The 16,343-nt window shown below is 57.5% G+C and overlaps 9 non-coding genes across 9 annotated transcripts; all 9 read left to right on the top strand.

Moving 5' to 3' along the window:
* The first annotated feature begins 487 nt into the window (after positions 1-487).
* Positions 488-678, top strand: LOC148819779 (U2 spliceosomal RNA). The gene has a single exon (XR_016094262.1). It is a non-coding gene; the product is annotated as a U2 spliceosomal RNA (small nuclear RNA).
* A 787-nt stretch (positions 679-1,465) lies between these two features.
* On the top strand, positions 1,466-1,656 carry LOC148819778 (U2 spliceosomal RNA). Its single transcript, XR_016094261.1, has one exon. It is a non-coding gene; the product is annotated as a U2 spliceosomal RNA (small nuclear RNA).
* A 785-nt stretch (positions 1,657-2,441) lies between these two features.
* LOC148819777 (U2 spliceosomal RNA) lies at positions 2,442-2,632 on the top strand. The gene has a single exon (XR_016094260.1). It is a non-coding gene; the product is annotated as a U2 spliceosomal RNA (small nuclear RNA).
* Positions 2,633-8,886: 6,254 nt separating this feature from the next.
* On the top strand, positions 8,887-9,072 carry LOC148819776 (U2 spliceosomal RNA). The gene has a single exon (XR_016094292.1). It is a non-coding gene; the product is annotated as a U2 spliceosomal RNA (small nuclear RNA).
* An 801-nt stretch (positions 9,073-9,873) lies between these two features.
* On the top strand, positions 9,874-10,064 carry LOC148819775 (U2 spliceosomal RNA). Its single transcript, XR_016094259.1, has one exon. It is a non-coding gene; the product is annotated as a U2 spliceosomal RNA (small nuclear RNA).
* Positions 10,065-10,847: 783 nt separating this feature from the next.
* On the top strand, positions 10,848-11,038 carry LOC148819774 (U2 spliceosomal RNA). Its single transcript, XR_016094258.1, has one exon. It is a non-coding gene; the product is annotated as a U2 spliceosomal RNA (small nuclear RNA).
* A 785-nt stretch (positions 11,039-11,823) lies between these two features.
* On the top strand, positions 11,824-12,014 carry LOC148819773 (U2 spliceosomal RNA). The gene has a single exon (XR_016094257.1). It is a non-coding gene; the product is annotated as a U2 spliceosomal RNA (small nuclear RNA).
* A 2,805-nt stretch (positions 12,015-14,819) lies between these two features.
* Positions 14,820-15,008, top strand: LOC148819772 (U2 spliceosomal RNA). The gene has a single exon (XR_016094293.1). It is a non-coding gene; the product is annotated as a U2 spliceosomal RNA (small nuclear RNA).
* Positions 15,009-15,791: 783 nt separating this feature from the next.
* Positions 15,792-15,982, top strand: LOC148819771 (U2 spliceosomal RNA). Its single transcript, XR_016094256.1, has one exon. It is a non-coding gene; the product is annotated as a U2 spliceosomal RNA (small nuclear RNA).
* The last annotated feature ends 361 nt before the right edge of the window (positions 15,983-16,343 follow it).

Here is a 16,343-nt window from a genome sequence, read left to right as displayed (position 1 = left end):
GTGTGTGTGTGTGTGTCCCCGTCCTTGCAGGCGGGCCCCTTTCGACAGCCGGCCGTTTTCCCTCCAAAAAACTTAGTATATACACCTTTTCTTTCTTTTTTTCGGCAGGCAGGCAGGTGTGTGTGTGTCCCCGTCCCTCCCGAGAGAGCGCTGCCCCTTGCCTCTGCCCGCAGGTGCCGACGGTCCGCTTTCGCTTGCAGCTCACTCGGCACGGCTGCTGCTTGTGGGAGGGGCCTAAGCTAAGGAGGCCGGCCGGCTGGCGCCCCCCGCGGCTGCGGTCGTTGTCGGGCCGTTGACAGGAGATCAAAGAGCAGGGCCCCCGCCCGGGACTGGCGGGCAGGCAGGCGAGCAAGCAGGCAGGCAAGAGAGGGGGAGAGCGGAGTCCGGGCGGCCGGCAGCCGCGTGCGGACCGGGCTCCAGAGGCGTCGGCCTGCGCCGCTGCGCGCCAGCCGGACGCCCGCGCGCCCGCCCAAGGCCGGCGTCGGGCATCGCTTCTCGGCCTTTTGGCTAAGATCAAGTGTAGTATCTGTTCTTATCAGTTTAATATCTGATACGTCCCCCATCGGGGGACCACATATTAAACGGATTTTTGGAACAGGGAGCTGGATCAGGAGCTTGCTCCGTCCTCTCCACGCATCGGCCCGGTATTGCAGCGCCTCCGGGAACGGTGCACTACCTTCTCTCAGCGGTGAAAAGACAGACGTAGCTAGCAAGCAAGCGAGGTGGACCGGAGCTCCTTCCTCTCCGGTCTCGTCTCTCGTCCATCTGTGTGTCTCTGTGTCTCTCTCTCTCCCCCTCCCCGTTCCCGTGCTCCCTCCGTGCACTTTCCCGCGCCTCGACTCTCTCGGCAAGCAGGCCGGCCCCCTTTTCGGCTCCCGTGCGTTTTCCCTCCAAAAAACTTAGTTTTTTCCTCCTTTTTCCAGGGAGGCAGGCGTGGCTTGTGTGTGTGTGTGTGTGTGTGTGTGTGTGTGTGTGTGTGTGTGTGTGTGTGTGTCCCCGTCCTTGCAGGCGGGCCCCTTTCGACAGCCGGCCGTTTTCCCTCCAAAAAACTTAGTATATACACCTTTTCTTTCTTTTTTTCGGCAGGCAGGCAGGTGTGTGTGTGTCCCCGTCCCTCCCGAGAGAGCGCTGCCCCTTGCCTCTGCCCGCAGGTGCCGACGGTCCGCTTTCGCTTGCAGCTCACTCGGCACGGCTGCTGCTGGTGGGAGGGGCCTAAGCTAAGGAGGCCGGCCGGCTGGCGCCCCCCGCGGCTGCGGTCGTTGTCGGGCCGTTGACAGGAGATCAAAGAGCAGGGCCCCCGCCCGGGACTGGCGGGCAGGCAGGCGAGCAAGCAGGCAGGCAAGAGAGGGGGAGAGCGGAGTCCGGGCGGCCGGCAGCCGCGTGCGGACCGGGCTCCAGAGGCGTCGGCCTGCGCCGCTGCGCGCCAGCCGGACGCCCGCGCGCCCGCCCAAGGCCGGCGTCGGGCATCGCTTCTCGGCCTTTTGGCTAAGATCAAGTGTAGTATCTGTTCTTATCAGTTTAATATCTGATACGTCCCCCATCGGGGGACCACATATTAAACGGATTTTTGGAACAGGGAGCTGGATCAGGAGCTTGCTCCGTCCTCTCCACGCATCGGCCCGGTATTGCAGCGCCTCCGGGAACGGTGCACTACCTTCTCTCAGCGGTGAAAAGACAGACGTAGCTAGCAAGCAAGCGAGGTGGACCGGAGCTCCTTCCTCTCCGGTCTCGTCTCTCGTCCATCTGTGTGTCTCTGTGTCTCTCTCTCTCCCCCTCCCCGTTCCCGTGCTCCCTCCGTGCACTTTCCCGCGCCTCGACTCTCTCGGCAAGCAGGCCGGCCCCCTTTTCGGCTCCCGTGCGTTTTCCCTCCAAAAAACTTAGTTTTTTCCTCCTTTTTCCAGGGAGGCAGGCGTGGCTTGTGTGTGTGTGTGTGTGTGTGTGTGTGTGTGTGTGTGTGTGTGTGTGTGTGTCCCCGTCCTTGCAGGCGGGCCCCTTTCGACAGCCGGCCGTTTTCCCTCCAAAAAACTTAGTATATACACCTTTTCTTTCTTTTTTTCGGCAGGCAGGCAGGTGTGTGTGTGTCCCCGTCCCTCCCGAGAGAGCGCTGCCCCTTGCCTCTGCCCGCAGGTGCCGACGGTCCGCTTTCGCTTGCAGCTCACTCGGCACGGCTGCTGCTGGTGGGAGGGGCCTAAGCTAAGGAGGCCGGCCGGCTGGCGCCCCCCGCGGCTGCGGTCGTTGTCGGGCCGTTGACAGGAGATCAAAGAGCAGGGCCCCCGCCCGGGACTGGCGGGCAGGCAGGCGAGCAAGCAGGCAGGCAAGAGAGGGGGAGAGCGGAGTCCGGGCGGCCGGCAGCCGCGTGCGGACCGGGCTCCAGAGGCGTCGGCCTGCGCCGCTGCGCGCCAGCCGGACGCCCGCGCGCCCGCCCAAGGCCGGCGTCGGGCATCGCTTCTCGGCCTTTTGGCTAAGATCAAGTGTAGTATCTGTTCTTATCAGTTTAATATCTGATACGTCCCCCATCGGGGGACCACATATTAAACGGATTTTTGGAACAGGGAGCTGGATCAGGAGCTTGCTCCGTCCTCTCCACGCATCGGCCCGGTATTGCAGCGCCTCCGGGAACGGTGCACTACCTTCTCTCAGCGGTGAAAAGACAGACGTAGCTAGCAAGCAAGCGAGGTGGACCGGAGCTCCTTCCTCTCCGGTCTCGTCTCTCGTCCATCTGTGTGTCTCTGTGTCTCTCTCTCTCCCCCTCCCCGTTCCCGTGCTCCCTCCGTGCACTTTCCCGCGCCTCGACTCTCTCGGCAAGCAGGCCGGCCCCCTTTTCGGCTCCCGTGCGTTTTCCCTCCAAAAAACTTAGTTTTTTCCTCCTTTTTCCAGGGAGGCAGGCGTGGCTTGTGTGTGTGTGTGTGTGTGTGTGTGTGTGTGTGTGTGTGTGTGTGTGTGTCCCCGTCCTTGCAGGCGGGCCCCTTTCGACAGCCGGCCGTTTTCCCTCCAAAAAACTTAGTATATACACCTTTTCTTTCTTTTTTTCGGCAGGCAGGCAGGTGTGTGTGTGTCCCCGTCCCTCCCGAGAGAGCGCTGCCCCTTGCCTCTGCCCGCAGGTGCCGACGGTCCGCTTTCGCTTGCAGCTCACTCGGCACGGCTGCTGCTTGTGGGAGGGGCCTAAGCTAAGGAGGCCGGCCGGCTGGCGCCCCCCGCGGCTGCGGTCGTTGTCGGGCCGTTGACAGGAGATCAAAGAGCAGGGCCCCCGCCCGGGACTGGCGGGCAGGCAGGCGAGCAAGCAGGCAGGCAAGAGAGGGGGAGAGCGGAGTCCGGGCGGCCGGCAGCCGCGTGCGGACCGGGCTCCAGAGGCGTCGGCCTGCGCCGCTGCGCGCCAGCCGGACGCCCGCGCGCCCGCCCAAGGCCGGCGTCGGGCATCGCTTCTCGGCCTTCTGGCTAAGATCGGAAAGTACGTGGCAGGCCCGCGGCTTGATGACTTGGCTGGGGGACGAGAAGACGACGACGGAGAAGACGGAGAAGACGACGGCGGCGACGGCGGCGGAGAGGAGGGAGATCGAGGACCAACCAGAGGGAGGAGAACCAACCTGCCGGAGGAGGACGGAGGCCGCGGATTCCAAGCTACCACGGGTAGTCGCCCTGGGTTGAGCCCAGGGGGCGAAGTGGGGCTTCCTGATGGCGGCGGCGGCGGCGACGACGGCGGCGGCGGGTGAGTGGACCCGCGACCTGGCGGCTGGGCACCCTCTGTCCCGTGAGGGACAGATGCGGCGCACAGTGCGCTTCGTGGTGAAGACGGCGGAAGATAAGGCTACCTGGATGAAGAGGGACAAGTTTGAAAGAGACATTTTGTTTCATGGACTTGGGATTAAGGTCAAGGATATCACTAGTTTGCAGGATTTCCCGGGGAAAGGTATTTTTGATTTGACAATGGAGTCGGACAAGTTGTGCGAGACTGTGTGGCAGAAGGCGCAATCCGGGAAAAATTCTTTTCCGATGTCTTTGTTTTTGATGGAGCCTCTCTTTGCGAGGGAGCTGAGGACGCTTACCGTCCACCTGTTTAACACGTTGTTGCCTGAGCGAGACATTGTGATGTATTTAACCAGGTTTGTGGACATTCAAGGGGCCGGCAGCAAAGTGGTGGACGAGGCGGGGGTCTGGACCGGGAGGAGGAGGTATTTGGTCAGGCTCCGACCTCAGCCGTCTGGAGAGGAGGGCGTTTTGCATCCCCCTGCCTACTTTAATATCGGGTCAAACAGGGGCTACCTTTTCTACCCAGGGCAGCCCCTGACATGTAAAAAGTGTTTGCAACAGGGACACATTGCAGCGAACTGCCCAGGAGGTTTCTGCAGGAGGTGCGGTGCGGAGGGACACGAGGCGAAGAACTGCGGACAGGTACTGACATGTGATCTGTGTGGGTCAGCGGGTCACGTGTATCGCTCGTGTCCCAGAAAGCAGAAGAGCTTTGCGGACATTGTGAAGGCTCCCCCGAAAGATCCGAGACTGGAATTACCAGGACCCTCCGGTGGTCCGTTTATGTTTTTCGGGACTGTGGGGAAAACTAAGGAGGGGGATAAGGGTGGACCAGGGCAAGCAGCAGAGGGGGCGGGTGAAGCGGGTGACGAACACCCAGAGTCCAGGTCCTGGGCTGATATGGTCCCAGAAGGCCGACCAGAGTCCCCGAGCTGGTCCCCGGTTTTAAGTAGGTCTACAAAGAGGAAGGGAGGGAGAGGGCCGAAGGGCCCTGATTTGCGACGCGCCAAGTTGGGGTTGCAAAATCGTTTCCGGGGGCTGCCTATTGAGACTTTAGGCAGCGATTCAGATGGAGTGGAGGAAGACAGTAGCCGGGAGGGGGTAGCATCCGGGAAATCCCTCGAGCCTGGTTTCGAAAAGGTGGAGGGTGCGGGTGGAGCGACGGGAAAGAAAGGAGAGGAGGTGGCGGGGAGGGGAAACGCAAGGGGGGAAAGGTCAGGGGAGGGATTGGAGGTGGAGGGGGGTACTCTTTCTGCCGTTTCAGTCACCCCTGAGGAATCAGAGGAGGTGGAGGTGAGCGAGGAGCCACTTCCTCCAGGTCAAGGTGAGCCGGTAGTGGCTAGTGAGGGAAGTGAGATGGAGGTAGGGAGTTTAAAAGAGATAGAACAGCCGGCTCACCCGCAGGTACCCGGGGATCCCGAGAGCGAGTCATCTTCCTCGGGGGAGGGGAGCTTGCAGCACTCCGGGGAGGGGGAGAGCGATTCAACATCAGCTGAGACAGATAACTCAGAGGTTAGCCAGGAAGAGGAGACTAGGGTACAAACTTCTCATGACCCGCCATGAGTCGTATTATTTGTACGGTAAATGTGAGGGGTTTGAGGAACCCTGCGAAGCGGACTGGCGTCTTCAAAGACCTTGCGAGTCGCCAGTTCGGCTTTTGTTTTGTTCAGGAGGTTCATTTGGGGTCACAGAAGGATGTAGCGGATTTTAAGAAAGAATGGCAAAAAGGAGAGTCCTGGTGGAGCATTGGAGGGGTGCACTCTTCAGGCATCGGGATTTTATGTGGGGTGTCAAATTTTGTGGGGGGTGAGGTTTGTGTGGTTGTTCCGGGGCGTTTATTGGTAGTGGATGGGGTGTGGGACGGCCTGAAAGTGCGCCTGATAGCGGTGTATGGACCGGCTGAAAGGCGCCTTCAGGCAGATTTTATAAGAAAGATCGAGCCACTCCTATTTACCAACAGAACGGTGGTGATGGGCGGGGATTTTAATGTCGATATTGGTGACACAAATAGGGCAGGGGCGCGAGCCCTGAGAGAGTTGGTGAGTCATTTTAAATTGCAGGACGGCCTTAACATCTCGGGCCCGGCCTCTAAACAGTTTACTTGGAGCAACGGCAAGGATATCTTCAGGAGACTGGATTACATCTTCACTACCCTAAGTGGACGGTCTACGGTAGGACATATTGTTCCTGTATGGTTTTCTGACCACATGTTGCTGTCTGCCTGTCTGACCTCGGATGACCCAGGCCCCAGATCAGGTTACTGGAGGCTAAATGTTAAGGTGTTGTCCGAGGTTGAGTTCAGAAGCAGGATAGTTGACCTGATTGAAAGTCTCTGCAGTCAGAGATGGAAATATCTGTCCGCTGTCAATTGGTGGGAGATGTGTAAAAGAGTTATATGCAAGGAATCGGTCAAATATTGCCGAGACAGGAGACGGAAGGAGAGGGAGGATTTAGATCAGCTCCAACAGGAGTTACAGACCCTCTATGAGGGATTTAATCAGGGAGGCTCTTTTGACGCACCGAAGGCGGCGGAGATCAGGCTTCGGATGAAAGAGTGGTGGTTGGCGCGAGCCAACGATTTTCTCTTTAGAGCGAAGGGAAATTGGAGGGAAAAGGATGAGAAATGCTCGGCTATGTTTTTCGGCTCGGTGCGTTCTCGGCAAGCCAGAACTTTGGTGGAGGGCCTAAAGCAAAAAGACGGTTCCGTTACCTCTGACCCAGCAGATATGGTCAGGTGTGCCTCGGATTTTTACAGGGAACTGTTCTCGGGGAAACCAGTGGACACTGACTTGTGGGAGGAGTGGTTGGCGGGAATAGTGACGGTAGAGGAGGGCATGCCTGAACTGGAGGGAGAGCTTTCGGGTGAGGAACTAAGGGAAGCCATGGCAGGGATGCGGAGGGGGACGGCTCCCGGAATTGATGGCTTGCCCATTGACTTTTACGTGGTGTTTTGGGATAAACTGCAGCCTATCCTGCTCGAAGTTTTTAACGAAATCTTAGAGTCAGGGGAGTTAACGGGAACTATGAAAACTGGAGTTCTGTCTTTGATTTTTAAGAAAGGGGACAAGGAGGACCTGGAAAACTGGAGGCCGATCCAATTGCTCTGCACTGACTATAAGATCCTGGCCAGGGTGCTGAGTAGGCGGCTGAGGAAGGTGATGCCGGGTCTGGTCTGCAGGGATCAGACCTGCAGTGTGGAAGGAAGGAAACTAGCCTGGAATCTCCAGTTGGTGAGAGACATCATTGAATGGGTGGAGGAAAGGGGCTTGGAGCTCATTCTGGTAAGCTTAGATCAAAGTAAAGCCTTTGACAGAGTGTGTCATCCCTTCCTTTGGGAGGTTTTAAAGAGACTAGGGATTGGTGGAACTTTTATCCGATGGCTCAGGATTTTATATAACGGGGTCATCTCAAGGGTATGTGTGAATGGAAGGTTGGGGATGGGGTTCGTGGTTAGCCGTGGGGTGAGGCAGGGGTGTCCCTTGTCCCCGCTCCTCTACGTGCTATACCTGGAGCCCTTTTTGCGACGAATCCAGAGTGACCCTTGGGTGGAGGGTGTACTAGTCCCGGGTAGCGGTGGAGCACAGGCAAAGTTGATGGCTTACGCAGACGATGTAACTTTGTTTCTTACCACTGACAGGTCTCTCACTCGGGTTCTGCAGATAGCGGACGCCATGGCTGCAGGAACGGGTGCACTGCTTAATCTCAGCAAGTGCACCGTCAAATATTTTGGCAGATGGAAGAACAGGCAGGATGTGGTAGGAGGTCTCAAACTAGAGACAGGGCCCGTGAAGATCTTGGGGGTCAGTTTCCATACTGCTGACTCTGCCACAATTAACTGGAGGAGTAAGATCTCAAAAGTGAATCAGAAGTTAGGTTTGTGGCAGAGTAGGCATTTGACACTGGTAGGAAAAGTCCTGGTAGTGAAGGTGGATATATTGCCGTTGCTCATCCATCTGGCCTGTGTTTTCCCGCTGCCTCCCAGGTTCCGTAGAGAGCTGGTGAGGACCATCTTCCGCTTCGTTTGGGGCGGAGGATATGAGTACATCAAGCGGGTGGACATGCACAGGCCGGTGGAGGAAGGAGGTCGGGCGGTGCCGGACCTGCCGGTGAAATTGGACTCACTTTTCATCTCGGGGCTGTGCAGACTTCTGAAGGAGAGTCCGGACCACCTGTGCGTCCCCTTTGCACACTTGTGGTTTGCCTCTGCAGTAAAACATTTGGTAGTGTGGACAAACACAACACCTAAGGCAGAAAGGCTGCCATGGTATTATAAACATGCGGTACAATGGCTAAAAAAGCACCCGGATGCTAAGGAAGGTACAGCACTGCTGGACCACAAGGCACTGTACCAGCTGGCTACTGCAAAGGAGGAGCCGGCTATTGTGGGGGTTCCGGGAGAGGTGTGGAGGCAGACGCAATCGGTAGGGCTGGAGAATAAGCTGAAGGACCTCAATTGGTTGGTGGTGTGGAACAGACTTCCAGTCCGAGAGACTTTACACAGACATGGTCTCTCCAGGCAGGACAAGTGCCCACGCACTGACTGCCAAGAAACCGAGTCCATCGCACACGTTTTATGGGATTGTGGGTTTGCACAGAGGGTATGGGACCAGTGTGGGGGCCTTTTAACGCAGGTGAAACTAGACTTTGTGGTGTCCAGACAAGTTATACTGCGGGGAATCCCAAAAACAAGGAGATGGGGGATCAATTTTTTGTTATGGCTGGTGATCAGTTTTGTAAAATATCATCTGTGGGCATCACGCAAAGACCTCACTGAGCATGGGGTCAGTGGAGCACCAGCCGCTGTCGTGCATAAAGTGAAATATGATATAGCATGTCGGGTAAAATGGGATATTCTGAGGTGGGGTTTTGCGGCAGCCAAGGAGAGGTGGAAGGGGCTATTTTCGTTGGGGTGATTATTATGTTTTGTATAGTAAAAGTCGGTATGGTTTTGGTGAATGTTTTGTTTTTTCAGATGTGGGGGTGGGTTTTGATTTGCATTTGAGGCGGGGTTAAGGAAATTGTATTTTGCTTGGGTTTTCAGAGGTGTGGGTTTTTGAATGTTGTTTTTCTGTGTTTTTTGAGTAACATGTGGGTTGATTTTTTTGTGTGATGGGTCTTTTTTGCTGTTTTGTATGTTTTATACGTTTCTAATAAAAAAAAAAAAAAAAAAAATCTGTTCTTATCAGTTTAATATCTGATACGTCCCCCATCGGGGGACCACATATTAAACGGATTTTTGGAACAGGGAGCTGGATCAGGAGCTTGCTCCGTCCTCTCCACGCATCGGCCCGGTATTGCAGCGCCTCCGGGAACGGTGCACTACCTTCTCTCAGCGGTGAAAAGACAGACGTAGCTAGCAAGCAAGCGAGGTGGACCGGAGCTCCTTCCTCTCCGGTCTCGTCTCTCGTCCATCTGTGTGTCTCTGTGTCTCTCTCTCTCCCCCTCCCCGTTCCCGTGCTCCCTCCGTGCACTTTCCCGCGCCTCGACTCTCTCGGCAAGCAGGCCGGCCCCCTTTTCGGCTCCCGTGCGTTTTCCCTCCAAAAAACTTAGTTTTTTCCTCCTTTTTCCAGGGAGGCAGGCGTGGCTTGTGTGTGTGTGTGTGTGTGTGTGTGTGTGTGTGTGTGTGTGTGTGTGTGTGTGTGTGTGTGTGTGTGTCCCCGTCCTTGCAGGCGGGCCCCTTTCGACAGCCGGCCGTTTTCCCTCCAAAAAACTTAGTATATACACCTTTTCTTTCTTTTTTTCGGCAGGCAGGCAGGTGTGTGTGTGTCCCCGTCCCTCCCGAGAGAGCGCTGCCCCTTGCCTCTGCCCGCAGGTGCCGACGGTCCGCTTTCGCTTGCAGCTCACTCGGCACGGCTGCTGCTGGTGGGAGGGGCCTAAGCTAAGGAGGCCGGCCGGCTGGCGCCCCCCGCGGCTGCGGTCGTTGTCGGGCCGTTGACAGGAGATCAAAGAGCAGGGCCCCCGCCCGGGACTGGCGGGCAGGCAGGCGAGCAAGCAGGCAGGCAAGAGAGGGGGAGAGCGGAGTCCGGGCGGCCGGCAGCCGCGTGCGGACCGGGCTCCAGAGGCGTCGGCCTGCGCCGCTGCGCGCCAGCCGGACGCCCGCGCGCCCGCCCAAGGCCGGCGTCGGGCATCGCTTCTCGGCCTTTTGGCTAAGATCAAGTGTAGTATCTGTTCTTATCAGTTTAATATCTGATACGTCCCCCATCGGGGGACCACATATTAAACGGATTTTTGGAACAGGGAGCTGGATCAGGAGCTTGCTCCGTCCTCTCCACGCATCGGCCCGGTATTGCAGCGCCTCCGGGAACGGTGCACTACCTTCTCTCAGCGGTGAAAAGACAGACGTAGCTAGCAAGCAAGCGAGGTGGACCGGAGCTCCTTCCTCTCCGGTCTCGTCTCTCGTCCATCTGTGTGTCTCTGTGTCTCTCTCTCTCCCCCTCCCCGTTCCCGTGCTCCCTCCGTGCACTTTCCCGCGCCTCGACTCTCTCGGCAAGCAGGCCGGCCCCCTTTTCGGCTCCCGTGCGTTTTCCCTCCAAAAAACTTAGTTTTTTCCTCCTTTTTCCAGGGAGGCAGGCGTGGCTTGTGTGTGTGTGTGTGTGTGTGTGTGTGTGTGTGTGTGTGTGTGTGTGTGTCCCCGTCCTTGCAGGCGGGCCCCTTTCGACAGCCGGCCGTTTTCCCTCCAAAAAACTTAGTATATACACCTTTTCTTTCTTTTTTTCGGCAGGCAGGCAGGTGTGTGTGTGTCCCCGTCCCTCCCGAGAGAGCGCTGCCCCTTGCCTCTGCCCGCAGGTGCCGACGGTCCGCTTTCGCTTGCAGCTCACTCGGCACGGCTGCTGCTGGTGGGAGGGGCCTAAGCTAAGGAGGCCGGCCGGCTGGCGCCCCCCGCGGCTGCGGTCGTTGTCGGGCCGTTGACAGGAGATCAAAGAGCAGGGCCCCCGCCCGGGACTGGCGGGCAGGCAGGCGAGCAAGCAGGCAGGCAAGAGAGGGGGAGAGCGGAGTCCGGGCGGCCGGCAGCCGCGTGCGGACCGGGCTCCAGAGGCGTCGGCCTGCGCCGCTGCGCGCCAGCCGGACGCCCGCGCGCCCGCCCAAGGCCGGCGTCGGGCATCGCTTCTCGGCCTTTTGGCTAAGATCAAGTGTAGTATCTGTTCTTATCAGTTTAATATCTGATACGTCCCCCATCGGGGGACCACATATTAAACGGATTTTTGGAACAGGGAGCTGGATCAGGAGCTTGCTCCGTCCTCTCCACGCATCGGCCCGGTATTGCAGCGCCTCCGGGAACGGTGCACTACCTTCTCTCAGCGGTGAAAAGACAGACGTAGCTAGCAAGCAAGCGAGGTGGACCGGAGCTCCTTCCTCTCCGGTCTCGTCTCTCGTCCATCTGTGTGTCTCTGTGTCTCTCTCTCTCCCCCTCCCCGTTCCCGTGCTCCCTCCGTGCACTTTCCCGCGCCTCGACTCTCTCGGCAAGCAGGCCGGCCCCCTTTTCGGCTCCCGTGCGTTTTCCCTCCAAAAAACTTAGTTTTTTCCTCCTTTTTCCAGAGAGGCAGGCGTGGCTTGTGTGTGTGTGTGTGTGTGTGTGTGTGTGTGTGTGTGTGTGTGTGTGTGTGTCCCCGTCCTTGCAGGCGGGCCCCTTTCGACAGCCGGCCGTTTTCCCTCCAAAAAACTTAGTATATACACCTTTTCTTTCTTTTTTTCGGCAGGCAGGCAGGTGTGTGTGTGTCCCCGTCCCTCCCGAGAGAGCGCTGCCCCTTGCCTCTGCCCGCAGGTGCCGACGGTCCGCTTTCGCTTGCAGCTCACTCGGCACGGCTGCTGCTGGTGGGAGGGGCCTAAGCTAAGGAGGCCGGCCGGCTGGCGCCCCCCGCGGCTGCGGTCGTTGTCGGGCCGTTGACAGGAGATCAAAGAGCAGGGCCCCCGCCCGGGACTGGCGGGCAGGCAGGCGAGCAAGCAGGCAGGCAAGAGAGGGGGAGAGCGGAGTCCGGGCGGCCGGCAGCCGCGTGCGGACCGGGCTCCAGAGGCGTCGGCCTGCGCCGCTGCGCGCCAGCCGGACGCCCGCGCGCCCGCCCAAGGCCGGCGTCGGGCATCGCTTCTCGGCCTTTTGGCTAAGATCAAGTGTAGTATCTGTTCTTATCAGTTTAATATCTGATACGTCCCCCATCGGGGGACCACATATTAAACGGATTTTTGGAACAGGGAGCTGGATCAGGAGCTTGCTCCGTCCTCTCCACGCATCGGCCCGGTATTGCAGCGCCTCCGGGAACGGTGCACTACCTTCTCTCAGCGGTGAAAAGACAGACGTAGCTAGCAAGCAAGCGAGGTGGACCGGAGCTCCTTCCTCTCCGGTCTCGTCTCTCGTCCATCTGTGTGTCTCTGTGTCTCTCTCTCTCCCCCTCCCCGTTCCCGTGCTCCCTCCGTGCACTTTCCCGCGCCTCGACTCTCTCGGCAAGCAGGCCGGCCCCCTTTTCGGCTCCCGTGCGTTTTCCCTCCAAAAAACTTAGTTTTTTCCTCCTTTTTCCAGGGAGGCAGGCGTGGCTTGTGTGTGTGTGTGTGTGTGTGTGTGTGTGTGTGTGTGTGTGTGTGTGTGTGTGTCCCCGTCCTTGCAGGCGGGCCCCTTTCGACAGCCGGCCGTTTTCCCTCCAAAAAACTTAGTATATACACCTTTTCTTTCTTTTTTTCGGCAGGCAGGCAGGTGTGTGTGTGTCCCCGTCCCTCCCGAGAGAGCGCTGCCCCTTGCCTCTGCCCGCAGGTGCCGACGGTCCGCTTTCGCTTGCAGCTCACTCGGCACGGCTGCTGCTGGTGGGAGGGGCCTAAGCTAAGGAGGCCGGCCGGCTGGCGCCCCCCGCGGCTGCGGTCGTTGTCGGGCCGTTGACAGGAGATCAAAGAGCAGGGCCCCCGCCCGGGACTGGCGGGCAGGCAGGCGAGCAAGCAGGCAGGCAAGAGAGGGGGAGAGCGGAGTCCGGGCGGCCGGCAGCCGCGTGCGGACCGGGCTCCAGAGGCGTCGGCCTGCGCCGCTGCGCGCCAGCCGGACGCCCGCGCGCCCGCCCAAGGCCGGCGTCGGGCATCGCTTCTCGGCCTTTTGGCTAAGATCAAGGTTTAAGCCGGCAAGCCCGCAATTCCAAGATCTTAGTCCGGGGGGTCGGGAAGGCGAGGGGAGGAACGGAAGGACCTGAAGGAACGGAGTGCTGATGGTGGAGCCTGGAAGACTGGAGCGGTGGTGACGAGGATTTGCTGAGACGGTGGTCGGTGTTGGACAACGGCGGTTTTGCTTACCTGGAGGATCCGGAAGGAGCGCTGAGGATTTTGCTGGAACGATGGCTGGGCATCCCTGGGCGAGGAAGGAGCGGAGGAAGAACTCCCTTTCTTTTTCACTGAGGAGCCGCGACGGACCTGTGTGCTGGGATAGAGATAAGTTTAAAAAGTTTATGTTGATTCAATGTTTGGGGGTTAACTTGGCGGACGTTTTTTGCCTCCAGGATTATTGTGCCCGGGGAGTGTTCGAAGTGACTCTCGCATCAGAAGCTTTGTGCTTCGATGTGTGGAGAAAGGTTCAGGAGAAGAAGGATGAGGATCCGGTTAAGTTATTTCGTGTGGAGCCAATGTTTGCCGGGGAACTGACAGTCATGATGGTTCAGGTGTTTGATTCATTTGTTCCAGAGAAGGACATTGAGGCATTTCTACAACAATTTGTGGATTTGCAAGGCGCAGGGAAAAGACAGTTGGATCCTGATGGTGTATGGAATGGGAAGCGGACCTACCTGATGAGACTGCGACTGGGGAAGACGGCCGAGGAGGGGGTGATACACCCCCCTGCATTCTTCGAGATCGGGACCCATAGGGGCTACCTGGTTTATCCTGGGCAGCCCCTTGCGTGTATGGTATGCGGGGAACGTGGACATTTTGCTTCACAGTGTACGTTGGTGTCCTGCAAGCGGTGTGGGAAGACAGGTCACGTGGCCAGGAATTGCCTGCAAGAGAAAAAGTGTTATCTGTGTGACGAGCCGGGACATGTTTATCAGTGTTGTATAAAGAATGTGAAGAAGAGTGTTAATGTAAATTGTGTGAGTAGGAATGTAGGAGACATGGAAAGGACCAGGGCTGTGGCTGCGAAAAGTAGGAGTGTGGAGAGTGTTCGTTTGAGTGATACAGATGGTGATAGTGAAGATGGAGTAAGTGGAAATGGTGTGGTTGAATTAGTGAGTGCGGAGAGTGTGCGGTCGAGTGCTGGATCGGAGAGTGGGGGGACGGTTGTGCGGAAGGGTGTTGTGGATGGGGGTGAGGAAGAGAGGCGATTGAGTTGGACAAGTTTTTTTGTGCCTTTGACAGATGTGGACCAAGACAGTAATGGGGTAGTGGAAAGTAGGAGTGTTGGGGGTGTACGGTTGAGTGATACAGATAGAGACAGTGATGATGACGGCAGTGGGAATGGTGAATCAGTGAAGGTGGAATATGTAAGAAAAGAAAGGGAAGAGATGAGGGTGATTATGAAGGGAAGGAGGTAATTTGACTAAGGGGAGGGGTTATGGAGATGTAGTTTATTTTGGGTTTGGGAACTAATGTAAGTGGATACGGATGTGTTAAGGGTTTATGTTTGTTGTGTAATGGTTTGGGTTGCAGGTAGGATGTCATTAGTAGAAGGGGATTATGGGAATGTGGGGTTTTGGGGTTTGAGAATTCATGTTTGTGAATAGGGAAGTGTTTGGGGTTTATGTTTGCTGTGTAATGCTTTCGGTTGTAGTTCGGAGGTAATTTGCATAAGGGGTGGGATTATGGTGAGGGGGCTTTCTTTGGGTTGGAGAGCAACATGGTTTGGGGATTAACGAGAGTAAAGAAGGATGTGTTCAGGGTTTATGTTTGCTGTGTAATGGTTTCGGTTGTAGTTGGGAGGGTTAAGGTGATGGGGTTTGTTTATGTTAAGTTATGTATATTTTGTTACCCTGGATTGTCGTACGGGTTTGTCATCCTGGGTTGTTATGTGAAAAGTGGACTGTACTGGTTTGAATGGTTCTGAAGTTTGGTGTATTTGAGATTTAGGTATGACATTTGGGGTTTTGGGTTATAATGAGTTTTGATTTACGACCTTTGTATTTTGCAATAAAAAAAAAAAAAAAAAAAAATCTGTTCTTATCAGTTTAATATCTGATACGTCCCCCATCGGGGGACCACATATTAAACGGATTTTTGGAACAGGGAGCTGGATCAGGAGCTTGCTCCGTCCTCTCCACGCATCGGCCCGGTATTGCAGCGCCTCCGGGAACGGTGCACTACCTTCTCTCAGCGGTGAAAAGACAGACGTAGCTAGCAAGCAAGCGAGGTGGACCGGAGCTCCTTCCTCTCCGGTCTCGTCTCTCGTCCATCTGTGTGTCTCTGTGTCTCTCTCTCTCCCCCTCCCCGTTCCCGTGCTCCCTCCGTGCACTTTCCCGCGCCTCGACTCTCTCGGCAAGCAGGCCGGCCCCCTTTTCGGCTCCCGTGCGTTTTCCCTCCAAAAAACTTAGTTTTTTCCTCCTTTTTCCAGGGAGGCAGGCGTGGCTTGTGTGTGTGTGTGTGTGTGTGTGTGTGTGTGTGTGTGTGTGTGTGTGTGTCCCCGTCCTTGCAGGCGGGCCCCTTTCGACAGCCGGCCGTTTTCCCTCCAAAAAACTTAGTATATACACCTTTTCTTTCTTTTTTTCGGCAGGCAGGCAGGTGTGTGTGTGTCCCCGTCCCTCCCGAGAGAGCGCTGCCCCTTGCCTCTGCCCGCAGGTGCCGACGGTCCGCTTTCGCTTGCAGCTCACTCGGCACGGCTGCTGCTGGTGGGAGGGGCCTAAGCTAAGGAGGCCGGCCGGCTGGCGCCCCCCGCGGCTGCGGTCGTTGTCGGGCCGTTGACAGGAGATCAAAGAGCAGGGCCCCCGCCCGGGACTGGCGGGCAGGCAGGCGAGCAAGCAGGCAGGCAAGAGAGGGGGAGAGCGGAGTCCGGGCGGCCGGCAGCCGCGTGCGGACCGGGCTCCAGAGGCGTCGGCCTGCGCCGCTGCGCGCCAGCCGGACGCCCGCGCGCCCGCCCAAGGCCGGCGTCGGGCATCGCTTCTCGGCCTTTTGGCTAAGATCAAGTGTAGTATCTGTTCTTATCAGTTTAATATCTGATACGTCCCCCATCGGGGGACCACATATTAAACGGATTTTTGGAACAGGGAGCTGGATCAGGAGCTTGCTCCGTCCTCTCCACGCATCGGCCCGGTATTGCAGCGCCTCCGGGAACGGTGCACTACCTTCTCTCAGCGGTGAAAAGACAGACGTAGCTAGCAAGCAAGCGAGGTGGACCGGAGCTCCTTCCTCTCCGGTCTCGTCTCTCGTCCATCTGTGTGTCTCTGTGTCTCTCTCTCTCCCCCTCCCCGTTCCCGTGCTCCCTCCGTGCACTTTCCCGCGCCTCGACTCTCTCGGCAAGCAGGCCGGCCCCCTTTTCGGCTCCCGTGCGTTTTCCCTCCAAAAAACTTAGTTTTTTCCTCCTTTTTCCAGAGAGGCAGGCGTGGCTTGTGTGTGTGTGTGTGTGTGTGTGTGTGTGTGTGTGTGTGTGTGTGTGTGTGTGTCCCCGTCCTTGCAGGCGGGCCCCTTTCGACAGCCGGCCGTTTTCC

This window comes from Atractosteus spatula, chromosome 15 (genome assembly GCF_055471065.1).
Source record: "Atractosteus spatula isolate fAtrSpa1 chromosome 15, fAtrSpa1.hap1, whole genome shotgun sequence".
NCBI classification, from domain to species: domain Eukaryota; kingdom Metazoa; phylum Chordata; class Actinopteri; order Semionotiformes; family Lepisosteidae; genus Atractosteus; species Atractosteus spatula.
The sequence above is the reverse complement of the archived record's forward strand: the minus strand, read 5'-3'. Positions and strand labels throughout refer to the sequence as shown.